This window comes from Microcaecilia unicolor, chromosome 6 (genome assembly GCF_901765095.1).
Source record: "Microcaecilia unicolor chromosome 6, aMicUni1.1, whole genome shotgun sequence".
Taxonomy (NCBI): Eukaryota; Metazoa; Chordata; class Amphibia; order Gymnophiona; family Siphonopidae; genus Microcaecilia; species Microcaecilia unicolor.
In genome coordinates this window covers 213,859,766-213,887,493 of record NC_044036.1, presented here as the reverse complement: position 1 = coordinate 213,887,493, position 27,728 = coordinate 213,859,766, and the positions used below count along the sequence as shown (strand labels likewise).

Sequence of the window (27,728 nt, the reverse complement as noted above, 5' to 3'; positions counted from 1 at the left end):
TGTGGCTTACAATATGAAATGAATGATGGAAATACAATTTGTTACAAATTGGTTATGGATTACATTGTGCAGAGTTATGCGAGACAATCGAAGTGTCGTTAAGGAATGTAACAATGGAATACAAACATTGAAGGAGACAATGGGAGCTTAGAGGGCAATATTAAGGCATAAAAACATATGGTATACATAGTTCTGTGAGTAAAGGTATGAGTGATGTGAGATTACGGGGGATGAGAGTTCAGAAGTGGATGTATGATGCATTAATGAACAGTAAGTGTGGACTTTGTGTTTTGGCTCTTTCCGTAAATTTTTTCAAAAAGATGGGTCTTCAATAATCTGCGGAAGAAAGCTTGCTCGTGGATCGTTCTTAAGTTGCACGGCAGTGTATTCCAAAACTGCGTGCTCATGTGAGAAAAGGTTGACGCGTTTAGCGTCTTGTATTTCAAGCCCTTGCAATTGGGGAAGTGGAGGTTGAGGAAAGTTCGGGATGATCTTTTGGCGTTTCTGGGTGGTAAGTCTATTAACTCAGACATGTATGCTAGGGCTTCGCCGTGAATGATTTTGTGGAATGATTTTATATACCTGAAAACATTTTTACTATGTGTTTTTGCCTCTACCGCTATCTTCCTTTCAAAGTCCTTCTTAGCCTTTCTTATCAGCGCTTTGCATCTGATTTGACATTCCTTATGCCACTTTTTATTTTCTTCAGTCGGTTCCTTCTTCCATTTTCTGAAGGATTCTCTTTTTGTTCCAATAGCCTCCTTCATCTCTTTTTAACCACGCCGGTTGTCGTTTGGTCTTCTGCCCTCCTTTACTGATACATGGAATATATTTGGCCTGGGCCTCCAGGACGGTGTTTTTGAACAGCATCCACACCTGTTGTAGGTTTTTTACCCTATCCTTCACTCCTCTAAGTTCTTTTTTTACCATTCTCCTCATTTTATCATAGCTCCCTTTTTTGAAGTTAAACACCAACATATTTGACTTCTATTGTCTACTTTTCTGAAAGCAGATTTCAAAGCTGATCATATTATGATCACTGTTATCAAGCGGCCCCCGTTACCTCCTGTACCAGATCATGTGCTCCAGAAATGACTAGATCTAGAATTTTTCCTTCTCTTGTCGGCTCCTGTACCAGCTGCTCCATGAAGCAGTCCTTGATTTCATCAAGGAATTTTACCTGCTTGGCGTGCCCTGATGCTACATTAACCCAGTCTATATTGGGGTAATTGAACTCACCCATTATTATCGCGTTGCCCATTTTATTAGTGTCCCTAATTTCCTTTAACATGACTGCGTCCGTCTGCTAATCCTGGTCGGGCGGATGGTAGTACACTCCTACCACCATCCTTTTCCCCTTGACACATGGAATTTCGATACATAATGATTCCAAAAGGTCATTTGTTTCCTGTAAAAATTTCACTCTATTTCATTCAAGACCCTCGTTAATATACAATGCTACTCCTCCCCAATCCGGTCCACTCTATCACTGTGATACAATTTGTATCCCGGTATGACAGTGTCCCACTGGTTATTCTCCTTCCACCAGGTCTTGGAGATGCCTATTATATCTATTTTTTCATTTAGTGCAATATATTCCAATTCTCCCAACTTAAAACACTTGGAGAAAGTAGTACTCTCCCAGCTCAATGATCATGTAGATGCTCTTCATTTCTTGCACCCTAGGCCAGTGTTTCCAAAATCAGTCCACAATGAATGTGCATGTGATTGATTTGCATACAATGGAGGCAGTATATGCAAATCAATTTCATGCATATTCATTGTGGATATCCTGAAAACCTCACTGGCAAGGGGGTAACTCCAGGAACGACTTGGGAAATACTGTCCTAGGCAATCTGGCTTTTCTTATGGGCATTCTACAGAGACTATTCTTGCATCCCATTTAAATGGTATTTACTCATCCTTTGATATGGACACAAAGCTCTTGATTTCTCTTGATATGACTATGGCTTTCTTGCTTTGACTGATCATTCTCTGTTGCTTTCTCGACTCACTGATTTCAGTGTTTCTAGAACTGTTTTCTCTTGGTTCACTTCATCTCTTTCTACTCGTGATTTTATGGTCCACACTTCTCAAGGTATTTCTAAATCTTAACCTCTTCAATGTGGAGTACAACAAGGATCTGTTCTATTGATTCACAATTCTGGTTTGAAATTCTACATATATGCAAATGATATTCTTCTCACTGCAACCTATGATGCCCTTGCATTTAATCTCACTTCCTTGCAATTCTGCCTCAAACCTATTGTGGATTGGCTTTCCTTAAACTGTCTAGTTTTGAATACACCTAAATCCTTGGCCCTCTGGGCAACATGATCAGTATCCACTCCCAATATAACACCCAATATCCATCCTTCAAATATTTGGGAGCAGTCGTCGACTCTCGCCTTTCCTTTTCCTTCCAGATTAATTCTGTAGTGCAATCCTGTTTTTCCTCAAGGAGATCCACTCAAACTTTATGCCCCTTATTGCTACTACTAAGCTACTAGACGTACAAAGCACTGTACACGTGAACATGAAGAGACGGTCCCTGTTCAACAGAGCTTATAAACAAATCAAGACAGACGAACAGGACAAATAATGAAAGACTCCAGAGGAAATTGGAGAGTCATGGGATAGGAGGTACTGTCCTATTGTGGATTAAAAACTGGTTAAAAGATAGAAAACAGAGAGTAGGGTTAAATGGTCATTATTCTAAATGGAGAAGGGTAGTTACTGGGGTTCCCCAGGGGTCTGTGTTGGGACCGCTGCTTTTTAACATACTTATAAATGACCTAGAGATGGAAGTAACTAGTGAGGTAATTAAATTTGCTGATGACACAAAGTTATTCAAAGTCATTAAATTGTGAGAGGATTGTGAAAAATTACAAGAGGACCTTACGAGACTGGGAGACTGGGCGTCTAAATGGCAGATGATGTTTAATGTGAGCAAGTGCAAAGTGATGCATGTGGGAAAGATGAACCAGAATTATAGCTACGTCATGCAAGGTTCCACGTTAGGAGTCACGGACCAAGAAAGGGATCTAGGTGTCATCGTTGATGATACGTTGAAACCTTCTGCTCAGTGTGCTGCTCCGGCTAAGAAAGCAAATAGAATGTTAGGTATTATTAGGAAAGGAATGGAAAACAAAAATGAGGATGTTATAATGCCTTTGTATCGCTCCATGGTGCGACCGCACCTCAAATATTGTGCTCAATTCTGGTCGCCGCCTCTCAAAAAGATATAGTGGAATTAGAAAAGGTGCAGAGAAGGGCGATTAAAATGATAAAGGGGATGGGACGACTTCCCTATGAGGAAAGGCTAAAGCAGCTAGGGCTCTTCAGCTTGGAGAAAAGGTGGCTGAGGGGAGATATGATAGAGGTCTATAAAATAATGAGTGGATTTCTAGATGTGAAGCGTCTGTTTACGCTTTCCAAAAATACTAGGACTAGGGGGCATGCGATGAAGCTACAATGTAGTAAATTTAAAACGAATCGGAGAAAATCTTTCTTCACTCAATGTGTAATTGAAGTCTGGAATTCGTTGCCAGAGAATGTGGTAAAGGCAGTTAGCTTAGCGGAATTTAAAAAAAGGTTTGGACGGCTTCCTAAAGGAAAAGTCCATAGACCATTATTAAATAGACTTGGGGAAAATCCACTATTTCTGGGATAAGCAATATAAAATGTTTTGTACTTTTTTGGAAATCTTGCCAGGTATTTGTGACCTGGATTGGCCACTGTTGGAAACAGGATGCTGGAAACAGGATGCTGGGCTTGATGGACCTTTGGTCTTTCCCAGTATGGCAATACTTATGTACTTATAAGGGATAAGGGAAATATTTAATGTGGGAATGATAAAACAGACAAGGGTACTGAACAAGTGAATAGGGACTAGGAGAGGTGCTATCCAGTCTATTTATTTATTGCATTTGTATCCCACATTATCCCACCTCTTTGCAGGCTCAATGTGGCTTACAATTCGTCATGAATACTGGAAATAGAAGAGAATATACAATTGGTTTTACAGAGGGTTATGGGTTACATGGTGGTAAGATACATGAAAGTATTAAAGCAAAAGGCATTAAATGACATTTCTGGATATATTAAGGATAGTACGGTTATATGTGTGTGCCCAATGCAAACAGGTCCGTTGTCTTGAGGCTACAATAGACTTGGTGGAGCTGAGGGAGAGAGAGAGGAAACCTACAGGGACGTTGTAGAGAAGTCCAGTCTGGCAGGAGATCTCCTAGAAGGAGAGCATCACCCTGGTGAAGTAGGAAGTACTCCTGTAGCCAGGACCTGCACAACAGGGGAAGTACTATCCTCTCGCAACAAGGATACTGAAGGAGTTCAGAGAGGTCCTGGTGGGACCTCTTAAAGATTTATTTAATAGATCTTTAGAGACGGGAGAGGTTCTGCAAGATTGGAGATGAGTGGATGTGGTCCCTCTTCACAAAAGTGGAGACAGGGATAAAGTGGGAAACTACAGACCAGTAAGTCTCATGTTGGTGGTAGGAAAAATAATGGAGTCGTTGAAAGAAAGGATAGTTAACTTTCTAGAAGCCGACGGGTTACAGGACCCAAGGCAATATGGCTTTACCAAAGGAAAATCCTGCCAAATGAATCTTATTGACTTTTTTGACTGGGTGACCAAAGAACTGGATGAGGGACGTGAGCTAGACTTCAGTAAAGCCTTTGATACGGTCCCCCACAGAAGACTCATGAATAAGCTGAAAGGGTTGAACTTAGGACCAAAAGAGGTGAACTGGATAAGAAACTGGTTGACCGACAGGTGGCAGAGGGTGGTGGTAAATGGAATCTGCTCGGCAGAAAGGAAGGTGGGCAGTGGAGTTCCTCAGGGGTCGGTGATGAGGCCTATTCTGTTTAATATATTTGTGGGAGATGTTGCTGAAGGGTTGGAAGGAAAGGTGCGCTTTTTGCGGATGACATGAAAACAGCCAATAGAGTGGATACCCTGGAGGGAGTAGAAACAATGAGAAGGGATCTCCGAACGTTAGAAGAATGGTCAAGGGTCTGGCAGTTAAAATTTAATATAACACTAAGAACTCCAGTAGTATAACAAAAGCTCTAACACTTTATTTTCATCAATTACATTATTACAAAACCAGATGATCTACATCATCTAACTACACTCACATTCATCAACATTCATCCGCCGCTAGTCTCTACTGTCTAGTATAAATTTCACATATGTCTCAACATGATGCAATACAATACATCACATGATATGCATCACACTGTACATTGATGGTGCCACCACAGCTTTGCCGGTGTATTCCCGGACTCTTTACTCTTAAAGTCCACTCGATGTTTAAGCTGCATTTGCATCCACTCAGCCTACTTCTAAATCGCAAAGTCCATATACTTCATCTAAACTCTCCAGCACGCTGCAGGCTTTTATTAAGTCAAGTGAGTACTAGGCAGTGGCGAGAGACTGCAACAGCCACCCTCACAACAAAATCTTTCTGCTGTACACTTCCAATAGCGGTTCCCCGATGCCGGACCGCATTTCAACTCTTCCTCAGGAGGAACCAGCATATCTACAATATCATAAAAATATCACTCCAAATGTGAATCCAGTGCGATCCTTCTTACCTCGGTTTAAGTCATCACTTACTGTTTCACTTATATACGGCTGCTTGCCGGAAGGATACTCGCCCCTGCCGGGGTCAAAGGATACAGCGCTGAGCTGATAAGGCCTAACACACTCATTTTAAATCATCCACGTGGGAGGACACCCCCCCGCATTCCATTACCTCAAATTAAATTAAAGGGACTCCACACCCAGTCAGATCCACTCTACCTCCCGATTGAGGCAAGAGGGGGCCACCGTTCTCCACATCAAAATAAATCGCTGTTCCTGCACCAGCAAGCGAGCACTGATGTCATCCCCATGAAGCGGGTGGGGGGGGGGGGGGACATTTGCATTAAGACCACGCAACGCAGCTGATCTATTTTATGCTTGCATTGTCACCAATGTGCCACTATAGGATTTTCCTGCTTATCATGACGCAGATTGATGATATGTTCAGCTAATCTGTTTTTTAACTGTCATTTTGTGTGGCCTATATAATACAAGTTGCATGGACACATAATACAATAAACTACTCGCTCACTGGTGCATGTGGTAATACTTTTCAAAGCAAATTTCTTTTGATTGTTCGTGTGGGGAATGGTGACCTCTATAGTGTCACAGGAGAACTGACAATACACACAACCCCCCCCACAAGGCCTGCCACTACCACCATCACTACTAGATCTCTTAAGTAGCTCCCCGATGTTAGCTTGTCGTTTATAGGCTACTGTGGGGTGCTCGCTGAACTCTGGGTGAACTGTTAGCAATATTTATGTATAATGGCACTAGTGCCATTGGCCCTATGAGAATATGGGATGACACATGCCATTGTGCTATTAGGAGGCTTCTGACGGGGTGAAAATAACCATGGACGATGGGCATATAGGGCCCTTTTATAAGCCGATCTAAGGACTCGCATAGGGTACCCTCGTTCTAAAAATCTCGCTGTCATAATTTTTGCCTGTGTTTTAAATTCAATGATGGAGGTGCATAAACGCCGTAACCGCAAAAACTGACCAACAGGAACACCCCTCTTCAAGCTATTATGATGGAAACTCTGATAATGCAATAGGGTGTTCCTGTCGGTAGGTTTGCGGTAAATGGTAGTGGCAAACTCCCCCTCCATGGATCTAATGATCTTTATGTCCAAAAAATCCATCTCCACCTGATGTATACGTGAAGTGAATTTAATATGGGGATCTGCCATATTGAGGGTATCCAAGAAAGACCGTAGACTGCTTAAAGGGCCCTTCCAGAATAAGATGACGTCGCCGATGTATCTTTTCCACATGGCAACATGCCTATACCCTACCAAGAAGTGTAGAGTAATGCACTTGGGGTGCATAAACCCAAAAGAGAGATACTGAATAGGAGGGGAGAGGTTAGTAAGCTCGACTCAGGGGGGTGTTGGTGTCGGAGGATCTGAAGGTGAAGAAACAATACGACAAGGCGACGGCTGTGGCCAGAAGGATGCTAGGCTGCGTAGAGAGGGGCATAACCAGCAGAAGAAAGGAGGTGTTGATGCCCCACTACAAGTCATTGGCGAGGCCCCACTTGGAGTATTGTGTTCAGTTTTGGAGGCCGTATCTTGCTAAAGTATCATCCATGTTATATATCTCTATATATAAAACGCACCTCCAATGTTCTAATGAAGCCTCAAGCCGGAAACTTGAAGTGGCATAGACATCCGGTTTGCCCATGAGTGTCTGCCCCGCCCTCGTGTCAAACATGATGACGTTGAGGGCGGAGTACTGACACTCAACGAATCAAGGAAGCCCATTGGTTAATCTCTGTTTCCTCTCCTCAACGCTGCCGTCATTCCCAAACACTCAAAACCAAACAAAATTGCCGCTGCACCCCGTCCCCCCGCCCATATCCCCCTCACCCACCCTCCTGCAGCTGCTCGCTCACCGTTCCGCCGCACCCCCTCTCCGATCCGACTCTGGCCATTCAGCAGGACGATTACTATGCACGAGTGAAAGTGACCCAATCAACTACACTGTAAGCAAGGAAGCCCATTGGTTAATCATTGCCCCATGTAAGCCGCATTGAGCCTGCCATGAGTGGGAAAGCGCGGGGTACAAATGTAACAAAAATAATAAAATAATCTCTGATTCCACTCCCCAACACAGCCGTCATTCCCGTATACTCAAAACCAAGCACACCTGGGAGCTTTTTTTTTTTTTTTTCTTCTTCCATCTGAAACACGTCTAAAGCTGTTTCTACTGGATAAACTGCGCCTTAAAAGGTAAAGGACAAAAGGTTTTTGTTTTTGGTTTCTTACTGCACACCTTTTAATTTATTTGAAAGCTACCCATCTGTACATATGAATATCATGAAATCTAAATTAAACATCACTAAAACAGCTTTAAAAAATATTCTACCTGGTAGAAACAGCAATTTTAAACTCTGTATTGTCAGATCATTTGTCAACAATACAAACTTTATCCAGGTAAGTGCCCGTGGCTGTGTCAGCCCCGCCGTTGCCTGTCAATGTGTGTCAGAGTATGAGGGAGCTCCAGCTGCCTATGGGTCACAACAGACCTTAGCTGCTGGACTCCAGAAGCAGTCTCTCCTTAGGTTGACAGCAAATAGCAACCCCCCCCCCCCTCAAGCACCTCGGAGGAAGGGAGGGGGGAGGGACCCTTGAACTGATAGGGGGATGGAGGGAAGGTGACCCTGGGAGGGTGGGGACCCTCAAACTATGAGGGAGGGTGGGGGGGACCCTGAAACTGGAAGGGACCCTGGAACTCGGAGGGATGACCCTGGAACTCGGAGGGAGGGATGGAGGGGGGACCCTGGAACTGGGAGGGAGGAGGGAGGGGACCCTGGCACACACTCTGATTCTCACACACACACTCTCCCTCTCACGGACACACTCGCACCCAGTCTCACTCTCTCTCTGTCACACACACACACTCGCACATTCACTCTCTCTCACACAGTCAAACTCACACACACTCTCTCAAACATACACACTCCGAGGAAACCTTTCCTAGCGCCCGTTTCATTTCTGTCAGAAATGGGCCTTTTTCACTAGTATATTACTAATTGTATTTGTACTCTGAAATGACATAAGTCACGACGTAAAATTGTAAGCCACATTGAGCCTGCAAATAGGTGGGAAAATGTGGGATACAAATGAAATAAAATAAAGATGTAAAAAGACTGGAAGCGATGCAAAGTAAAGCTACAAAAATGGTATGGGATTTGCGCTGCAAACCGTACGACAGACTTGCTGACCTGGAGTGGAGGAGTGGCCTAGTGGTTAGGGTGGTGGACTCTGGTCTTGGGGAACTGAGTTCGATTCCCACTTCAGGCACAGACAGCTCCTTGTGACTCTGGGCAAGTCACTTAACCCTCCATTGCCCCAGGTACAAATAAGTACCTGTATATGTAAGCCGCATTGAGCCTGCCATGAATGGGAAAGCGCGGGGTACAAATGTAACAAAAAAAAACAACAAGTATACCTTGGAGGAAAGGAGAAACAGGGGTGATATGATACAGACATTCAAATATTTCAAAGGTATTAATCCGCAAATGAACCTTTTCCAGAGACGGGAAGGTGGTAGAACTAGAGAACATGAATTGAGGTTGAAGGTGGGCAGACTCAGGAGTAATGTCAGGAAGTATTTTTTCACGGAGAGGGTGGTGGATATGTGGAATGCCCTCCCGCAGGAGGTTGTGGAGATGAAAACGGTAATGGAATTCAAACATGCGTGGGATAAACACAAAGGAATCCTGTTTAGTAGGAATGGTTCCATGGAATCTTTGCGGAGATTGGGTGGTGACGTCGGTAATTGGGAATCAAAACGTGAGCTGGGCAGACTTCTACGGTCTAAGCTCTGATCGTGACTGAATAGATAGGGATGGGCTGGAGTGTAAATTTTAAGGGGCTTCGATGTTAGCTTCAGAACTTAGTACAAGAACAGTACTGGGCAGACTTCTATGGTCTGTGCCCTGAGAAAGGCAAGGATAAATCAAACTCGGGTATACATATAAAGTATCACAATACCATGTAAAATACATCTCCAGGAACTTCTGCCCAGGCAGGAAGGGTTAGGACAGCTGTTGTAGTTGGCGATTCGATCATTAGGCATGTAGATAGCTGGGTGGCTGGTGAACGTGAGGATTGCCTAGTGACTTGACTATCTGATGCAAAGGAGATGGGCCTCATGCATCACCTAGAAGGATCTTAGATAGTGCTGGGGAGGAGCCGGCTGTCTTGGGTACATGTAGGTACGATTGACATAGGAAAATGTGGAAGGGAGGTTCTGGAAACCAAATTTAGGCTCTTAGGTAGAAATCTGAAGTCCAGATCCTCCAGGGTAGCATTTTCAGGGATGCTCCAAGTTCCACGCGAGGACCCAAAAGGCAGGCAGAGCTCCAAATTCTCAATGCGTGGTTGAGACGATGGTGAAGGGGAAAGAGAAATGGGACTTGATATACCACCTTTCTGAGGTTTTTTGCAACTATATTCAAAGTGGTTTACACATATTCAGGTACTTATTTTGTACCAGGGGCAATGGAGGGTTAATTGACTTGCCCAGAGTCACAAGGAGCTGCAGTGGGAATTGAACTCAGTTCCCCAGGATCAAAGTCCACTGCACTAACCACTAGGCTACTCCTCCACTCCTCCAAGGGATGAGGGATTTAGATTTGTTAGGAACTGGGCGACTTTCTGGGAAAGGCGGAGGCTGTTACAAAAGGATGTGCTTCACCTTAACCTGGATGGAACCAGGCTGCTGGTGCTAACTTTTAAAAAGGAGATAGAGCAGCTTTTAAACTAGAATGGGGGGGGGGGGGGGGGGGAGCAGACAGTTGCCCAGAAGTGCATAGTTCGGTGTGGAGTATACTTGAAGGACACTATTGAAATAGGACAATTAGGGAATCCCAGAAGAGAGGTTTCAACAATGCTGAATGTAAGCCAGGTGTGCTTAATGAGAGAGCAGGATAAAGGATGCCCATTATCCCCTTCAACTTCTAATCAGCTTGTAGATCACAGGATAAAACACAATTTGAAATGCCTGTATACAAATGCTAGAAGTCTAAAAAATAAAATGGGAGAGTAAGAATATATAGCACTAAATGATGAGGTACATATAAAAGGCATATCATAAACTTGGTGGAAAGAGGACAATCAATGGGACACTGTGTTAACAGGGTACAAATTGTATTACAATGATAGAGAGGATCAAATGGAAGGGGTTGCGCTATATGTTAAAGAGGGAATTGAGTCAAATAAAGCTAACATTCCACATGACACAGAGAGCAGTGTGGAATCATTATGGATAAAAATTACACGTGTGATGGGAAGGAGTATTATTGTAGAGCTGTACTACCATCCACAGAGACAGAACGAACAAACGGATGAAGAAATATTTACAGAGATTAGGAAAGCTGGCAAATTGGGCAACACTATAATAATGGGTGATTTCAATTATCACAATATTGACTGGATAAATGTTACATCAGGGAGTGCCAGGGAGATAAAATTTCTAGATGTAATAAATGACTGCTTCTTGGAGCAGCTGGTCCAGAAACCGACAAGACGGGGAGCCATTTTGGATCTGGTACTTGGTGGCGTGCAGGGCATAGTGTGACAGGTGGCGGTGTTGCGTCTGAACTATTATCTGGGATAAACCAGCAAGGTAATCTACAGTAGCTACATTTAATTTTCAAAAGGGTGTCTATAATAAAATGAGGAAAATGGTTAAAAAGAAGTTAAAGGATCGGCTGCAAAGGTTAGGACACTTAGAGAGGAATTGTCGAAAGAAACATCCAAGTTGCGATTTGGACGTCTTTGTAAAATGTCCATATCCGGGAGGCGGGGAAAACCGAATTTTTGAAAAAAGATGGACATCCAGCTTTCGTTTTGAAAATACCAAGAACGTTCTTGGATTTGGACGTCCTTAGACATGGACGTCTTTCACTTTCGGCGATTTTTGAAACCAAAGACGTCCATGTCAAAAACGTCCAAATGCAAGTCATTTGGATGTGGGAGGAGCCCACATTTGTAGTGCACTGACCCCACTGACATGCCAGGACACCAACCGGGCACCCTGGACTTCATAAATTGCTCACAGGTACATAGCTCCCTTACTGTGTGTGCTGAGCCCCCCAACCCCCCCAAAACCCACTATCCCTAACTGTAAAGCACTACCATAGCCCTTACAGGTGAAAGGGAGCACCTAGATGTGGGTACAGTAGGTTTATGGTGGGTTTTGGAGGGCTCGCTGTTTCCTCCACAAACGTAACAGGTAGGAGGGGCATGGGCCTGGGTCCGCCTTGCTGAAGTGCACTGCACCCACTAAAACTGCTCCAGGGACTTGCATTAGTCTGTCATGGACCTCAGTATGACATCTGAGGCTGGCATACAGGCTGGAACAAAATATTTTTAAAGATGTTTCTTGAGGGTGGGAGGGGGTTAGTGACCATTCGGGGAGTAACAGAAGGTCATCCCCGATTCCCTCTGGTGGTCATCTGGTCATTTTGGGCACCTTTTTGTGCCTTGGTCGTAAAAAAAACATGTTTGGGTGAAAACGTCCAAGTTTTACTTTAGGACGTCCCTGCTTTTTTCAATTATGGCTCAAAGACATCCAAGTGTTAGGCACGCCCAAGTCCTGCCTTCACCACGCCTCCGACACGCCCCCTTGAAATGTGGACGTCCTTGCGATGGACGGCAGTCGGAAACGTCCAAAATCGGGTTTCGATTATACCGATTTGGATGTCTGACAATCAGGTGTGGACATTTTTCAAAAATACCATCTTGGAAGCCCCAGTCCGCATACATTCCACGTATTTGCAAAGGTGGAAAGAAGAGAAAACGTCAGCCTGCACGATTAAAAGGTGAAGTAAAAGAGGCCATTATAGCTAAAAGATTTTTCTTCAAAAAATGGAAAAAGGACCTAAATGAAGAAAGAAGCAACATAAGCACTGGCAAGTCAAATGCAAAACATTAATAAAGAAAGCTAAAAGAGAATATGAAAAGAAACTTGCAGCAGAGGTTAAAATTCACAGTAACAACTTTTTCAGGTACATCAGAAGGAGAAAGCCTGCGAGGGAATCCATGGGACCATTAGATAATGAAGAAGCAAAAGGGGCGCTCAGGAAGGACAAGGCCATAGTGGAGAAATTGAATGAATTGTTTGCTTCTGTCTTTAAAGAAGAAGATATAAGAGATCTGTCTGTACCGGAAATGCTTTTCAAGGGTGATGATGCGGAGGAATTGAAAAAAATCTTGGTGAACCTGGAAGATGTACTAAGCCAAATTGACAAATTAAAGAGTAGTGAATCACCTGGACCGGATGGCATACATCCAAGGGTACTCAAAGAACTCAAGGATGAAATTTCTGATCTTCTGTTATGTCCGTAACATCTGAAGATAGGAGGGTGGCCAATGTGATGCCAGTTTTTAAAAAAGGTTCTAGGGGTGATCTGGGAAATAACAGACCAGCAAGCCTGATATCGGTGCCCAGCAAAATAGTAGAAACTATTATAAAGAAAAAAATTACAGAACATGTAGACAAACATGGTTTAATGGGTCAGAGTCAGCATGAGTTCAGCCAAGAGAAGTCTTGCCTCACCAATTTGCTTCATTTCTTTGAAGGCCTGAAAAAACAAGTGGATAAAGGTGAGCCGAATGATGTAGTGTAGCTAGATCTTCAGAAAGCTTTTGATAAAGTTCTTCATGAGAGACTCCTGATAAAATTAAAAAGTCATGGGATAGGAGGAAAGGTTCTGATGTAGATTAGGAATTGGTTATTGGACAGAAAACAGAGGGTGGGGTTAAATGGTCATTTCTCTCAATGGATAAGAGTGAACAGTGGAGTGCCGCAGGGATCTGTATTGGGACTGTGCTATTTAACATATTTATAAATGATATGGAAATCGGAACGATGAGTAAGGTGATCAAATTTGCAGATGATACAAAATTATTCAAGGTTGTTAAAACACGTGCAGACTGTGAAATACTGCAGGAAGACCTTAGGAAATTGGAATACTGGGCATCCAAATGGCAGGTGAAATTTAATGTCTACAAATACAAGATGATACACACTGGAAAGAATAATCTGAATCATAATTACCTGATGCTAGGGTCCACCTTGGGGGTCAGCACTCAAGAAAAAGATCTGGGTGTCTTCGTAGATAATACGCTGAAATCTTCTGCTCAGTGTGCGGCAGCTGCCAAAAACGCAAACAGGATGCTAGGAATTATTTGGAAAGGGATGGTGAATAAGACCAAAAATACTATAATGCCTTTGTATCGCTCCATGGTGCTTCCGCACCTTGAATATTGCATTCAGTTCTGGTTGCTATATCTCAAAAAAGATATAGCGGAATTAGGAATGGTTCAAAGAAGAGCGACCAAAATGATAAAGGGGATGGAACTCCCCTCACATGAGGAAAGGCTAAAGAGGTTAGGGTTGGAAAAGAGACGGATGAGGGTGTAGCATGATATAAGTTTAATTCTCAGAGTTATTGGTTTTGCTGGATCAGATCCAAATCATATAAAATATACAGCTGCAAAGACTTTACTTTCCCCCCTCTCCTCTGGAAAACTACTGAGAAGCTGGATGAATACCTAAGGCCATCAACACCTCTCCAAAAATAGCAGCACCTAACAAAAGACTATACCTCCACCTATTCTCAGACAAGGACTAAGCCCATCTAAACTCAATCACCCTCAGACAATGGACCAGCAGTGTTCCTTTCCAAAGAAAGCTATCTCAGAGACTGCAGTAACAAAAGACTACACCTCCATCTATTTTCAGACAAAGACTAAGCCCATCTAAGCTCAATCACTCTCAGACAATGGACTAGCAGATGTCCAGGCAGGAAGTGGTGAAGGCGGTTAGCTTAGCAGAATTTAAAAAGGGGTTGGACGGTTTCCTAAAGGACAAGTCCATAAACCGCTACTAAACGGACTTGGAAAAATCCAAAATCCCAGGAATAACATGTATAGAATGTTTGTACGTTTGGGAAGCTTGCCAGGTGCCCTTGGCCTGGATTGGCCGCTGTCGTGGACAAGATGCTGGGCTCGATGGACCCTTGGTCTTTTCCCAGTATGGCATTACTTATGTACTTATGAAGTCTTATGATGTCATTGAACATGTGACCTGTTACCATGCTCCATCTCAAAACTAGATGCCCAGAATTCAGCTACCCAGAAGCTTTCTAATTGGACCAAGGGCAACCACCTGACGCGAGTCTAAAAATAGCCTGGTAGATAAATGCCCAGTTCAGACAGGATAGTTCTTCCTGGCTGTTCCTGATGCTCCTGTCCTAGTCGCCGCTGCCCTGAAGTGATTAAATCTAAAAGCAAGCTAGAATCTCCTGGAATCCTGACTTCTCAAGCTGGACATCATATCCACCTGAAAGAAACGGCTTCAAGCTCATCAGACAGCAAATCTACAAAGAAATTTCGTTCCAGCAAGGATCTCCTGCATCACTCTCCATAGCAGCCTCCATCAATGTGAGTTATCCAGCTTCATTTACAATCAAACCTGTTATTTTGTAGCATACTTCCATTGGTAAAAGATCCTCTCTAAAATTGCCTCTCTATTGTAAACTTGTTACCTTGCCTGTATTAGAAATAAACATTTTCTTTTTAAAGTTAACTATCTGGCCTTTATATTGGGAAAAGCACATGTCCTCACATGTGCAAGCTCCAAATGCTTTAAGCACATGTTCCTAAACGTACAATGCAGGTTAATGTAATTAATTCAAATTTAGTGTATTTACTTCCCCTTTTCCTTACATATGCTTATCTTATTACCTTATAGGTAATTGGGGAATAATAAAACAGAATAGAATCAAAATATATCTTAAAACGTAGAAATACAGCACATGTTGCAACCACATGCTCTGAGCGATCCCCTCTATTCTTAAACATCATTTTGGAACTGTAACATTTCCTATAACAAGGGGAGATATGATTGAAGTCTACAAAATCCTGAGTGATGTAGAACGAGTAGAAGTAAATCAATTTTTTTCTCGTTCCAAAAGTACAAAGACTAGGGGACACCTGCGGAAGTTACGTGGAAATACTTTTAAAATAAATAGGAGGGAATATTTTTTCACTCAACAAATAGTTAAGGTCTGGAACTCTTTTCCAGAGGATGTAGTAACAGCGGTTAACGTATCTGGGTTTAAAAAAGGTTTGGACAAATTCCTGGAGGAAAAGTCCATAGTCTGCTATTGAGATAGACATGAGAAGCAACTGCTTGCCCTGGGATTTGTAGTATGGAGTGTTGCCACGATTTGGGTTTCTTCCAGGTACTTGTGATGTAGCTTGGCCACTGTTTGGAAAACAGGATACTAGGCTAGATGGACCATTGGTCTGACCCAGTATGGCTACTCTTATGTTCTTGTGAGTTAAAAGCAGCTTCAAAAAGGTGGGCTTTTAGCCAGAATTGAAGATGGCCAGAGATGGAGCTTGATGTAATGACTCAGGAAGTCTATTCCAGGTATATGGGGCAGCAGCAAGATAGTTTTAACATTTTTATTGTTGACAAAGAATCAAACATAATATATGCAATAGTAACAAAATATAATTGCCTGTCATCAACATTTTACTATTTTCATCCCCACCCTCACCCACCCACCCAAAACCTGCATAATGCTACAGTGAAAACATACATAAAGGCCTCTCCCTCTAACCCTCCATCTACACTTTTAAATTCCTGCTCTCCCAGGGTGTGATGGTCAAACTTCCATTAGTTGTTGCAAACCCCGACCTCACACTCACACTGACTGCAATAAGTGTGGAGAGAGCCTGTGTCTTGTACTCTCCCCACAATGCTTTTTGGGAGTTCAACCTCCAGAGCACCAGTACTGTCCAAGAAAGAAAAAAAACAATTCTCAACCTCCCATAGCCTCCAAGGTCCACAGACCCACAAGGGCTTACTCACAGAGTATTCAAAATCATACTACACCCCCAGGGAGATCGTGTTTGCACATATGGGCCCTAAGTTCGTAAATATCACTTTTTGCATTTAGGTGAGCTCTTAACGTTGCGAGCCTCCTACACTGCCAGGAAGTGAATTTGATTTCTACAGTGCCAAAAGTTAAGCAGGTCTTGAGAGGTCCAGTATTGCATAATACTTTTTCGCGCTACCAAGCAAAACTTCCTCAAAAGTAAACTCACCTGTCCGGAAAAACCTATAAAGGACCTTGGGAGTAACTGATCAATAGTTCCAGTTTCTCCTATACCCAGAACAATGGGGAAAAATTCCACCAGATCTTTACAAAAACTGCACCAAAGGACACCTCTAAAGAGCATGGATATAAGAATTATCCTTGGAGGTACATTTCAGGCAGAGAGGCGAGTGTGCTCCCCCTACATTATACAACTGTGTTTGGGCACAATACACCTGCAGAAGTATACAATAATAACTCTCCTGCAGCCAGGCACGCCACACCAGGGCAGATATTCTCCTAAGATTAATTAACATATCCCACCCAACCCAAGAGGTCTCTCCCTATGTCACGAGCCCATCGCTCCCAAATATCTCTTGTTTTTAGGAGGGGGTCAGCTGAAGCAGAGCCTTATGTAATCCTGAAACACTAATTCCCCTCTCAGAGATGGCATCGAAAAAGGACCATAATTTCCTTCCCAAATGCATGCGAAGCGGCTCTGGCGCCAATGTGGCTCTATAATGTTGGATCTGGCAATATGCGAATCTGGTCCCCCAGGCCCCCCCAACTCTCCGCTGGAGTATTTCATATTCAAGGAGATCTCCCGTCTCTCCCAACAGATGCTCCAGATGTGTCACCCCCTTAATTTCCCAAGACTGAAAAAAATAAAATAGTGTTGCTCTGGCTGAAAGGAAACATTCCCCCTAAGCGGGGGCTGATCATTTACTCTGGAATCCCCACCCAAACCCCTCACCAACATCCGTCATGTAGCGCACATTGGGGGTAACAACAGTGCCCCCCTGAAACTGTCTAGGTATTAGAGAGCTGGTGCGGTGCAACAAAGAAAAAAATGGAATGGGGGAATAAAAGGCTTGTTCAATGTCCACGGAGTAAAATGGGACTTTCTATACAACCAGTCTCACAGATGATGAAGGAGACAGGCCCAATTATAGAATTTTAAGTTTGGCATCAACTCCCTTTAGACCCAACCTCCCAACATCAGATGAAATTTTAATTTAGGTTTTTTGGAAGCCCAACAGAATTTGGAAAAAAGTAGATTTAGAGTCCTATGGTCCCTACCTAACAAACAGAGCGGTGGTGTCTGCACCTGGGCAGGATAACCATACACAAAAGACTAATAAGTCCCATCAATGATAAGAGAAAGTCTTGCCATCCCTCCAAGCAGGTGTGCATGCATCCCAACAAATGAGACACATTGATGGTATAAAATGAAGAGACATCTATTGCTAGCTGAACTCCCAAGTATTTAAAGTGAAGCCCCGCCCACTTCAGAGGAAACCTCTCTCCATAGTTGACAAACTTGCGCCGATGATGCAAGTGCCTCTGATTTATCTAAGTTCAGATGAAATCCTGCATAGTCTCCATACTCGCTAATAAGTTCTAGCAGGGATGCCAGAGAGTGATATGGGTTGGAAAGATGGACCAAAATGTCATCTGCAAATGCCGCTAATTTGAACTGGTGGGGGCCCACTCCTAGACATTCAGTGAGTTCTGTATATCTCTAAGAAGAGGATCCAGAGTTAAAATAAATAATAGAGAGGAAAAGGGGCACCCCTGCTGTGTTCCCCTCAAAATCGGAAAGCAGTCCAACGCCTACCCATTGACCAGAATCTTTGCAAGAGGAGAGGAATACAAGGCCTTCACCACTGACACAAATCTACCTGTGAACCCATAAGCCTGCAAGGTAGCATAAAGAAATTCCTAGTTCGCAAGGTCAAAGGCCTTTTTGGCGTCAAAGCTGATCAATAAGGAGGGTAATATCCCATTTACTGCGTTGTTCCAGGGATGCCAAGATACTCCAATGATTTTTAGCTATTGTGCACCCCTTCACAAAACCTACCTGGGAATCATAAATCAGATATTACAGAACCCATGCCATCCTGTCTGCTAGAATTTTAGCAAGAATTTTGAGCTCTGCATTCAAGAGAGATATCGGCCTATATGAGCCGGGGAGCTGTGGGTCTCTTCCCGGTTTCTGGAGCAGTACAACCCATGCTGTATTTAATTCAGGCGGAACTGCCTCAGCATCTACCATAAGGCCGAACACATTTACCAGGGGAGGTACCACCTCTTCACCCAATAACTTATAGAACTCCATTCTAAAACTGTCATCTCCAGGGATATCTCTGCATCAGTATGGACCCCCCCCCCCCCCCCCCCACTCGACTGAAGTATGATCTTTTTGGGACCTTCTCTGTTGTTTATCAGCCTAGCTAACAGACAACCCCCCTTATTACTGTGCTGATAAAGCTGGTATTTATAGTAGGCCAATGATTTAACCACCCTAGCATGAAAAAGCACATTCAGCACTATCTGAGTTTCCAGGACTTGCTGTCTATGAAGCTCCAAATGAGTTCTACCATAACACTGACACTGCTGCTCCAAGTGTAAGATTTTCGTATAACTGATTATTTCCCACCAGAGCAGAGTCTTAGCTGCCTCCCTGTAAATCAAAGGTTGATGCTCATAATCAGCATTATGGGCCCTATACTCTCACCAACTTCACTGCAACTTCGCATGGAAATTCACATTGTGATTTAAAGCGAGTGGAAAGACCCATATAGAACCCAGTATCCTACTTCCAGGTGGTTGCCAGTCTGCCCATACCCATGCATGATCCGATATCTAATTTAGAGATGTACGAAAACAGAGATGAGTAAAAAAGGACATAATCTTTTCTTGACTGGGTGCTATGTGCCCTTGACAGGTGAGTATAATCCCTCTCTGTAGGATGAAGAAACCCTCCATGCATCCACCAAACCCAACTGCCTACAGAGACTGGGTAACCTTTGGGTCAAGTTCACCTGCTCTCCCCTAGGATTATGAGAGTCATCTAGATCCGGGACCCAGTGGCGTAGCAAGGGTGGCTGCCACCCGGGGCGTTTCGTCGCTGCACCCCCCCCCCCCCCCCCCCCGGGGCATCACCCAAGCCTCCCCCGAGTGCATTCTTGCCTGCCATGTGCACGCCGCTGGGGGGGGGGTGTGTCGGTTCCGCTGGTTCCCTGCTCCCTCTGCCCCAGAACAGGACGTAACCTGTTCAGGGGCAGAGGGAGCAGGGAACCAGTGGAGCCGACACCCCCCCCCCCCAGCGGCGTGCACCCGGGGCGGACCGCCCCCACCGCCCCGCCCTTGCTACGCCATTGCCGGGACCCAAGTAGCATTAAAATCCCTGCCCACAATCAGAGGGTACACACTATGTGTGAGTAACAATGTAGTCATCTGCCATTAAAAAAAACCCAATCAAAAGTGTTAGGGGCATACAGGTTGCACAACACCAGCTCTCTCCGCGCCACCGACACCCGGCAAACCAGGTATCAACCACCCAGATCAGCAACAGAAGGGTGTTATCTACCACCCCTTTTTGAAACAAAATAACTACTCCCCCTTTTTTTCTCCCCTTAGCAGGAGTAGCAATACATTCCTCTACCCACCATTGTTTTAATATGGCACTCTCTTGTGCAGTCATATGTGTTTCCTGCAGGAGAGCTACGTCGACTTTGTGCCTCTGAAGCTGGTGCAGTATCTTAGACCTTTTAATGGGCAAGTTAATGCCTCCCATATTCCATGTTACTTCTCTTCATAAAGTAGATATCATAATTGAAGTATGTAAAGTGTACAGCTGCAAACAAGTGCAAAGGGGTTTTCCCAGCCTACAACACCCCCCCATCAAACACTCCAGCATCACTGCAAAAACAAATTTGTATCATGACCTCCTTCCTTGAACTTCATGCATACTGTTTAGCATACCAAACTTTCCTTCCCCTGCTCTCCATCCAACCCATCCAATCCCCCCTCCCTTAAAACCTACTACTACTACTTAACATTTCTAAAGCGCTACTAGGGTTACGCAGCGCTGTACAGTTTAACATGGAAGGACGGACCCTGCTCGAAGAGCTTACAATCTAAAAAAAAAAACCCTCATTCCCCACACATTCCCAATTATCCCCAAAACATCCACCTTGTCTTAAAGTAAGGCCGGTCACAAGTTGCCTACCCCATTCAAAACCATATGTCAAAGTATTATCTTAATCCCCAGCCTCCCCCCACTCCGCTTCTAGCCAGTCCATTACAGCCTCCAGTAAGGAAATTCCGAATTGGAAAAGCAAAAAAAGTAAAAATTAAAAAAAAAGAAAAGATAAGAAAAGGGAAGACGTCAGTCAGTAGATGTGAAGTCAGTTCCAACTAATCAAACCATTTAAACCTAAAGACATCTCTAGCAGACCAAACTGCAAAAAAAGGCCTCATGTTCCGCATGTCTGCTGGTCTGATTCCATGTCAGGCTCCTCCAAAGACATGGTGCCAAGATTGAGGCTAACTTGAAATAGCTGCACACTTTCCATAGAGTCAAATAACTGTGTGCAGGTTTAGGTGTTGCACCTGCAAGTGTGCCGAATACAGCAAAGCGAATGTGGTGTTCAAACAGTTTAGAACAAATAGACGCAAATCAACACCTTTTCATAGCCACGTTCACGGAATAATTCTGAAAACATAATATTTTCTTCCTGTTATATGTGAGTGCTTTCTCCTTTCGCATTGCCTGCAGTATGTCAGTTTTATGAGCAAAATTTAGGAGCTATGCAATTACCACTCTGGGCCAGACATTAGAGGACCCCAATCTGTGAGCTCTCTTCACTCTCAAGGGACCATGATGTGCGGGGAGCTCTAATTCTCTGGGCAGTCATGCTTCCAACAAGCTAATAAGTTCCACATCTTTAACGGATTCCGGCAACCTATGAATTTTAAATTGCTCCTCTGGGAGCAATTCTCCAAATCTTCTATTTTATCACAGCACTTTTCCAGAGTTTTCTTCAACCAATCGTGGGAGTCCTCCAACATTCTAGTGCAGTCCATCAGCTCCCCAGTATGGTGTTGATAGCTGGTAAACTCGCACCCCAGTTCCTCAAGTGTCCCTTAGACTTTCCCCAACTTCTCATCGAGTGGCTGAAAATGCTTGTCCAGCATTGCCTCCATAACTGTAGCCACCTCTGCGACACACGCCGCCATCTGGTTTTCAGGTGCCCTCGAGCGAGGCATGTCTCGGCGAGCAGCCTTAGTCCTCATAACAGATGGATCAACAATTGCTGTGGAACTGGGAACCTGGGACACCAAAGAGGCATCAATTTGGAGGCAATAGGGGATGATATGCCTGAAAACAGCGCAATTTAATGAACAGGGTGGCAGGAGAAATGAGTTCAGCGTTCTCTCTCCAGCATGGCATCATGTGACCTTGGTGCAGCAAAAGGAATGGAGTCTGGAGTTGGCAGTGGAGGAGAAGGGTGCAGATAAGAGAGATTTACCCAATGAACGGAGGTCCAGGGGAAGAGTGTAGGGAGAGGTAAGAGTGGAGAGGTACTGAGTAGCTGCAGAGTGAATGCACTTGTAAGTCAATAAGAGGAGTTTGAACTGTATGCGGAAGAGGATAGGGAGCCAATGAAGTGACTTGAGAAGAAGGCTGATAGGAGCACAGCCACACTGGCGGAATATAAGTCGTGCAGCAGAAATTTGAACAGATTGAAGGGGAAAGAGATAGCTTAGTGGGAGATCTGTTGCAGTAGTCTAAGCGAGAGGTGATAAGAATGTGGATAAGGGTTTTGGTAGCGTGCAAAGAAAGGAACGGACAAATTTTGGCGATATTATAGAGAAAGAAACAACAGGTTCTGGCAATCTGTTGGTATGTGCAAAGAAATAGAGAGAGGAGTCAAAGATGATCCCAAGGTTATGAGCCGATGAGACAGGGAGGATAAACGTGTTATCCACAGAGATAGAGAATGGGGGAAGTAACAGGAAACCGTATAAAGCATGGCAAGTCAAATACAAAGCACTGATAAAGAAGGAAAACAAAGCCTTTGAAAAAAAAAGATTACGTTGGAGGCAAAAACACATAATAAAAGCTTTTTAAATGTATATTAGAAGCAAGAAGCTGGTAAATGAATCTGTTGGACCGCTCCATGACCATGGGATAAAAGGGGCACTCAGGGAAGACAAGGCTATAGTGAAGACACAAAATGAATTCTTTGCTTTAGTCTTCACCAAGAAAGATGTGGGGGAGATACCAGTGCCAGAAATGCATGGGCGTAGACTGGGGGGGGGGGGGGGGCGAGGGGGGCATTGCCCCCCCCCCCGAAACTCTTCTTACCGGAAGTCGCGTTTTTACCGGAAGTCGAGGGGCTAGTAGCGCCGCGCTAGTAGAAAATCACCAAAACAGGCAGCTCGACGACTCCGTCCTTCACTTCCCTGCCCTCAGCGTTCCGCCGCCCAAAGGAAATGACATCAGAGGAAGGCGGGACTGGACGCTGAGGGTAGGGAAGCGAAGGACGGAGTTCAAGGTGCTTCCTGTTTGGCGCTACTACCGCCAGTTCGGAATCGGAGTTTTCCCTTCGCCCCGGAACGAAGTTAGTGAGCCACAGAGCCAGCAGCAGTCCAGTCCTCATAAGGTAAAAATTAAATATAATCTTTAGTCTGTGTTTCCACTTTCCTCCACTCCCCCGCGGGCTGCGCAAATGTCGCCGTTGAACAGCAAGCAAACCTGCTGCTGCCTGCCTGAATCCACCACCACGTGTTGTTTCTTTATTGTTGGTCCATGATTCCTCAGGACGGAGTTGCCAGTTTGGATGTAGATCGGGACGGGGGTTATCTTATCAAGGTATGGTCATTTTTAACCCCTTGATGCAGACAAAGGCTTCATCCATTTCTAAATCTCCTCTGCTTTCTTTAGAGTGGGCAGCAAAACGTAACAGACTGAGACTGGTGAGTGATAATCACATGCTTCTGCTGTTTTCCCCATGGAAATCCATTCATGCGGGCCTTATGTTTCACAAAAATTCATTCTGCACTGCACTTACGTTTTAGCAGTAGTCCAGTTTATTGGTCCACAGATTCTGCATATGTTGCAGGATGCTGGCTGTAGTACTCCATGACTGACTAATAACACATGAGCTACAGTATTGAGGAAGTTTGTGAACCCCAGTGTAATAGCCAAAATTAGAAGTACTTAACCACCATTCTTTAATTGAAACCAGCCTTTTCTTTTGCAATAAGAGGTATAAATTAAACTATTTTATATTTAATGAGATATAGACACATATTTTGAAAGCACTTGTAATCTATGGAACTTTGTAAGTCTTAAGTGCAGAAAATGAACTCCTTAGTATACAGCAGGGGTTTCCAGGATTTCCCCAATGAATATGCATGAGATCTCGTGCATATTCATTGGGCAAATCCTGAAAACCCAACTGGATTGTGACCCATGAGGTCCAAGATTGGACAGTACAGTACTTCTCCACTCTCATCTCTCCCTACATTCCTCCACGGGAACTCCGTTCCCTGGGTAAATCTCTCATTTATTTTATTGCATTTGTACCCCACATTTTCCCATCTATTTCAGGCTCAATGTGGCTTACAGAGTGTTGTTATGATGAAGTCATGACAGGATCTTAGATACAATTGGTAATAAGCAGAAGGTGTATAAGGGATTAGAGAGGGAGGTGTTAGGTAATGTAAGAAATGTATTTTGATAATTGGGTGGATTTGTTGGTGGTTTTGTTAAGGGTTCTTATTGTAGGCTTTGTTGAAGAGATGTGTCTTCAGAGATTTGCGGAAGCTGATTAGATTATCCATGGTTTTCAGGGCTTTGGGTAGTGCATTCCATAGCTGTGTACTTCTGTATGAGAAGGTAGTGGAGTATGCCTGCTTGTATTTAAGTCCTTTGCAGCTGGGGAAGTTCAAGAGCTGGCTTGATATCTCATACATATTCATTATTGTTATTCCCCAAAAAAGCCAGCTCTTTTTCCCTTCCTTCCTCTATATTAGCATATGGGGCGGAGCATATTAGCGGGGCAGAGCCTATGCTAATATGCTCCACCCCATTCTTTGCCCACCCAAATGAAACAGTCAAACTACGCCCATGCAGAAATGGTATTCAGTGCTGATGAGGTAGAAGTCAGTAGGGTTGTAGATTGATCTTCTAACAGAAACCGATAAGTACATAAGTAATGCCACACTGGGAAAAGACCAAGGGTCCATTGAGCCCAGCATCCTGTCCACGACAGCGGCCAATACAGGCCAAGGGCACCTGGCAAGCTTCCCAAACGTACAAATATTCGATACATGTTATGCCTGGAATTGTGGATTTTTCCCAAGTCCATTTAGTAGTGCTTTATGGACTTGTCCTTTAGGAAACCGTCCAACCCCTTTTTAAACTCTGCCAAGCTAACCGCCTTCACCACGTTCTCCGGCAACAAATTCCAGAGTTTAATTATGCGTTGGGTGAAGAAAGATTTCCTCCGATTTGCTTTAAATTTACTACACTGTAGTTTCATCGCATGCCCCCTAGTCCTAGTATTTTTGGAAAGCGTGAACAGATGCTTCACATCCACCTGTTCCACTCCACTCATTATTTTACATACCTCTATCATGTCTCCCCTCAGCAGTGGCGTAGCTACGGTAGTTGACACCCGGGGCCGGTCATTTTTTGACCCCCCCCCCCCAAAATCCAGTACTAGGCATACCGAGAATACAAAACACTCAGGACCTATAGAGCAATTCTACCATACCATAAGCAGTCATTTCTACGAGTCACACAAGGAAAAGGAAAGCATCTTAAACACTACAGTGAGCACTAGAACATCAATTCACCTATTGTAAAACGAAACCAGACAGAATAGTACAGATCATCGATCCTGCACAGCCAATGCCAATTGAAAGCCATGTCTTCTTCACAAACACAGATACACCTTAATCCACTATAGAATAAGTAATCATAAACTTTCTATTTAGACAAAAATTAAACTGAACCCCCAAGATGCCACTCTGCATACAATGCAACACCACAGAAACAGAAAATGTCCCCTAGTACTGTGCAAAATATAAAGACAGCAGATGTAAATTTGAAAAAACTAACAAATACCAATCACCACTTTACAAATTAACAAATAGAAATAAAACAAATACAGAAAATAAAAATATACCATTTTATTGGACTAATACATTTAGCTTCCAGAGGCCAAAATCTCCTTCCTCAGGTCAATACAGTATAGTGCTGTTACAGTATCCTATCCTGACCTGAGGAAGTGGGTTTTGTTCTCTGAAAGTTAAGTCAAAATGTATTAAAATTAGTCCAATAAAAAGATTACCTTATTTACATGTTCTATTTATAAACATTTATTAACACAGCTACAATACTATATCCTAAAGCAAAATAATAAAAATATATATTTACAGTTTGTTGTCTCTGGTTTCTGCTTTCATCTTCTTTTCACTGTCTTCCTTCCATCCAGCATCTGTCTTCGCTCTCTCTCTGCCATCCAGTGTCTGCCCTCTCTAATGTCCCTTCCACCCACTGTCTGCCTTCTCTCTCTGCCCCTTCCATCCACATCTGCCCTCTATCTCTGCCCCTTCCATCCACCATTTGCCCCAGTCTGCCCTCTTTCTCTCTCCCCCTTCCACCCACCATCTGCCCTTTCTCTCTGCCCCTTCAATCCGTCTGCCCTTTCTCTCTCCCATCCATCTAGGGCCTGCCCTCGCTCACGCTCCCCCCTTCCATCCAGGGTCTATCCCCTCTCTCTCTGCCCCCTCTTTTCAGCCCCCAGTTCCAGCCCCCTTATTCCACATGCCCCTAGTTCCAGCCCCAGCCCACATCTCCCACCTGTCCCCCTTTTCAACCCCACTATCCCACCAGTCCCCAGCCCTTTTCTTCCATCAGTCCCGAGCTTCAGCCCCAGCCACTTCTCCCTGCCCCCTTTTCAGCCCCTAGTTTCAACCCCAGCCCTTTTCTCTCACCAGTTCCGAGCTCCAGTCCCAGCCAGTTCTCCCTGTCCCCTTTAAAGCCCCTAGTCCCCACAGTTTCAGCCCCTGCCACTTTTCAGCCCCCAGTTCCAGTACTAGCCCCCTTATCCCAACTACCCTCCTTTCCAGCCCCCAGTTCCAGCCCCCTTCATCCACCACATGCCTTGCATCCCCCCCTTTTCAGCCCCAGATCCATTCTCCCATCTGCCCTAGGCATGGACCCATTTTCCCTCCTGTCCCATTGTCAGACCCCAGTTCCAGCTTCAGACCCCTTCTCCCATCTGAACACTCCCCTCCTCAATCCCCTTCTCCCCTCTGAGCACCCATCTGAGCTCCCCCACCCTCCCCAATCCCCTTCTCTCCTCTGAGCACCCCTCTGAGCTCTCCCACCCTCCCCAATCCCATTCTCCCCTCTGAGCACCCATCTGAGCTCCCCCACTCTCCCCAATCCCCTTCTCCCCTCTGAGCACCCATCTGGGCTCCCCCACCCTCCCCAACCCCCTTCTTCCCTCTGAGCACCCATCTGGGCTCCCCCCCCCCAATCCCCTTCTCCCCTCAGAGCACCCCTAATCCCCTTCTTCCCTCTGAGCACCCATCTGGGCTCCCCCACCCTCCCCAATCCCCTTCTCCCTTTTGAGCACCCCTCTGAGCTCCCCCACCCCTCCCCACTCCCCTTCTCCAATCTGAGTACCCCCTTCCACCCGACCCAACACACCTACCAGCTCCGTTCTCCTGCTCCCAACCTGTCCTGCCTTAAAAAAATGTTTTCGAAGCACCGGAGTGGCAGGCAGCGCCTCGCGTGTGCCCTGCTAGTAAAAATCTCCTCGACGTCGTCGGGCCTTCCCACATTGAGTCCTGCCCGCCCTCGCGGTAATAGGAAGTTACCTCAGAGGAGGGCGGGACTCTATGTGGGAAGGCCCGACGACGACGTCTTTTGCCGGCTTCCTGCTTTTAATATACCGAAAAAAATTTTTGCTATGTTTTTTTGCCTCTAATGCTATCTTTTTTTCAGAATCCCTCTTGGCCTTCTTTATCTGCGCCTTGCATTTGCTTTGACACTCCTTACACTGCTTCTTGTTATTTTCAGACGGTTCCTTCTTCCATTTTCTGAAGGCGTTTCTTTTAGCCCTAATAGCTTCCTTCACCTCACTTTTCAACCAGGCCTGTTGTCTTTTGGACTTCCGTCTTT

General features: G+C 44.5%; 1 protein-coding gene and 1 long non-coding RNA gene across 2 annotated transcripts in view; both read right to left on the bottom strand.

The window, feature by feature from the left end:
* The window catches only part of ZNF618 (zinc finger protein 618), a 1,318,203-nt gene that overhangs the window by 358,789 nt on the left and 931,686 nt on the right, over positions 1-27,728 (bottom strand).
* LOC115472009 lies at positions 4,244-12,204 on the bottom strand. Its single transcript, XR_003942453.1, has 3 exons — positions 12,194-12,204; positions 5,191-5,193; positions 4,244-4,340 (listed from the first exon to the last, which is right to left on the bottom strand). It is a non-coding gene; the product is annotated as an uncharacterized LOC115472009 (long non-coding RNA).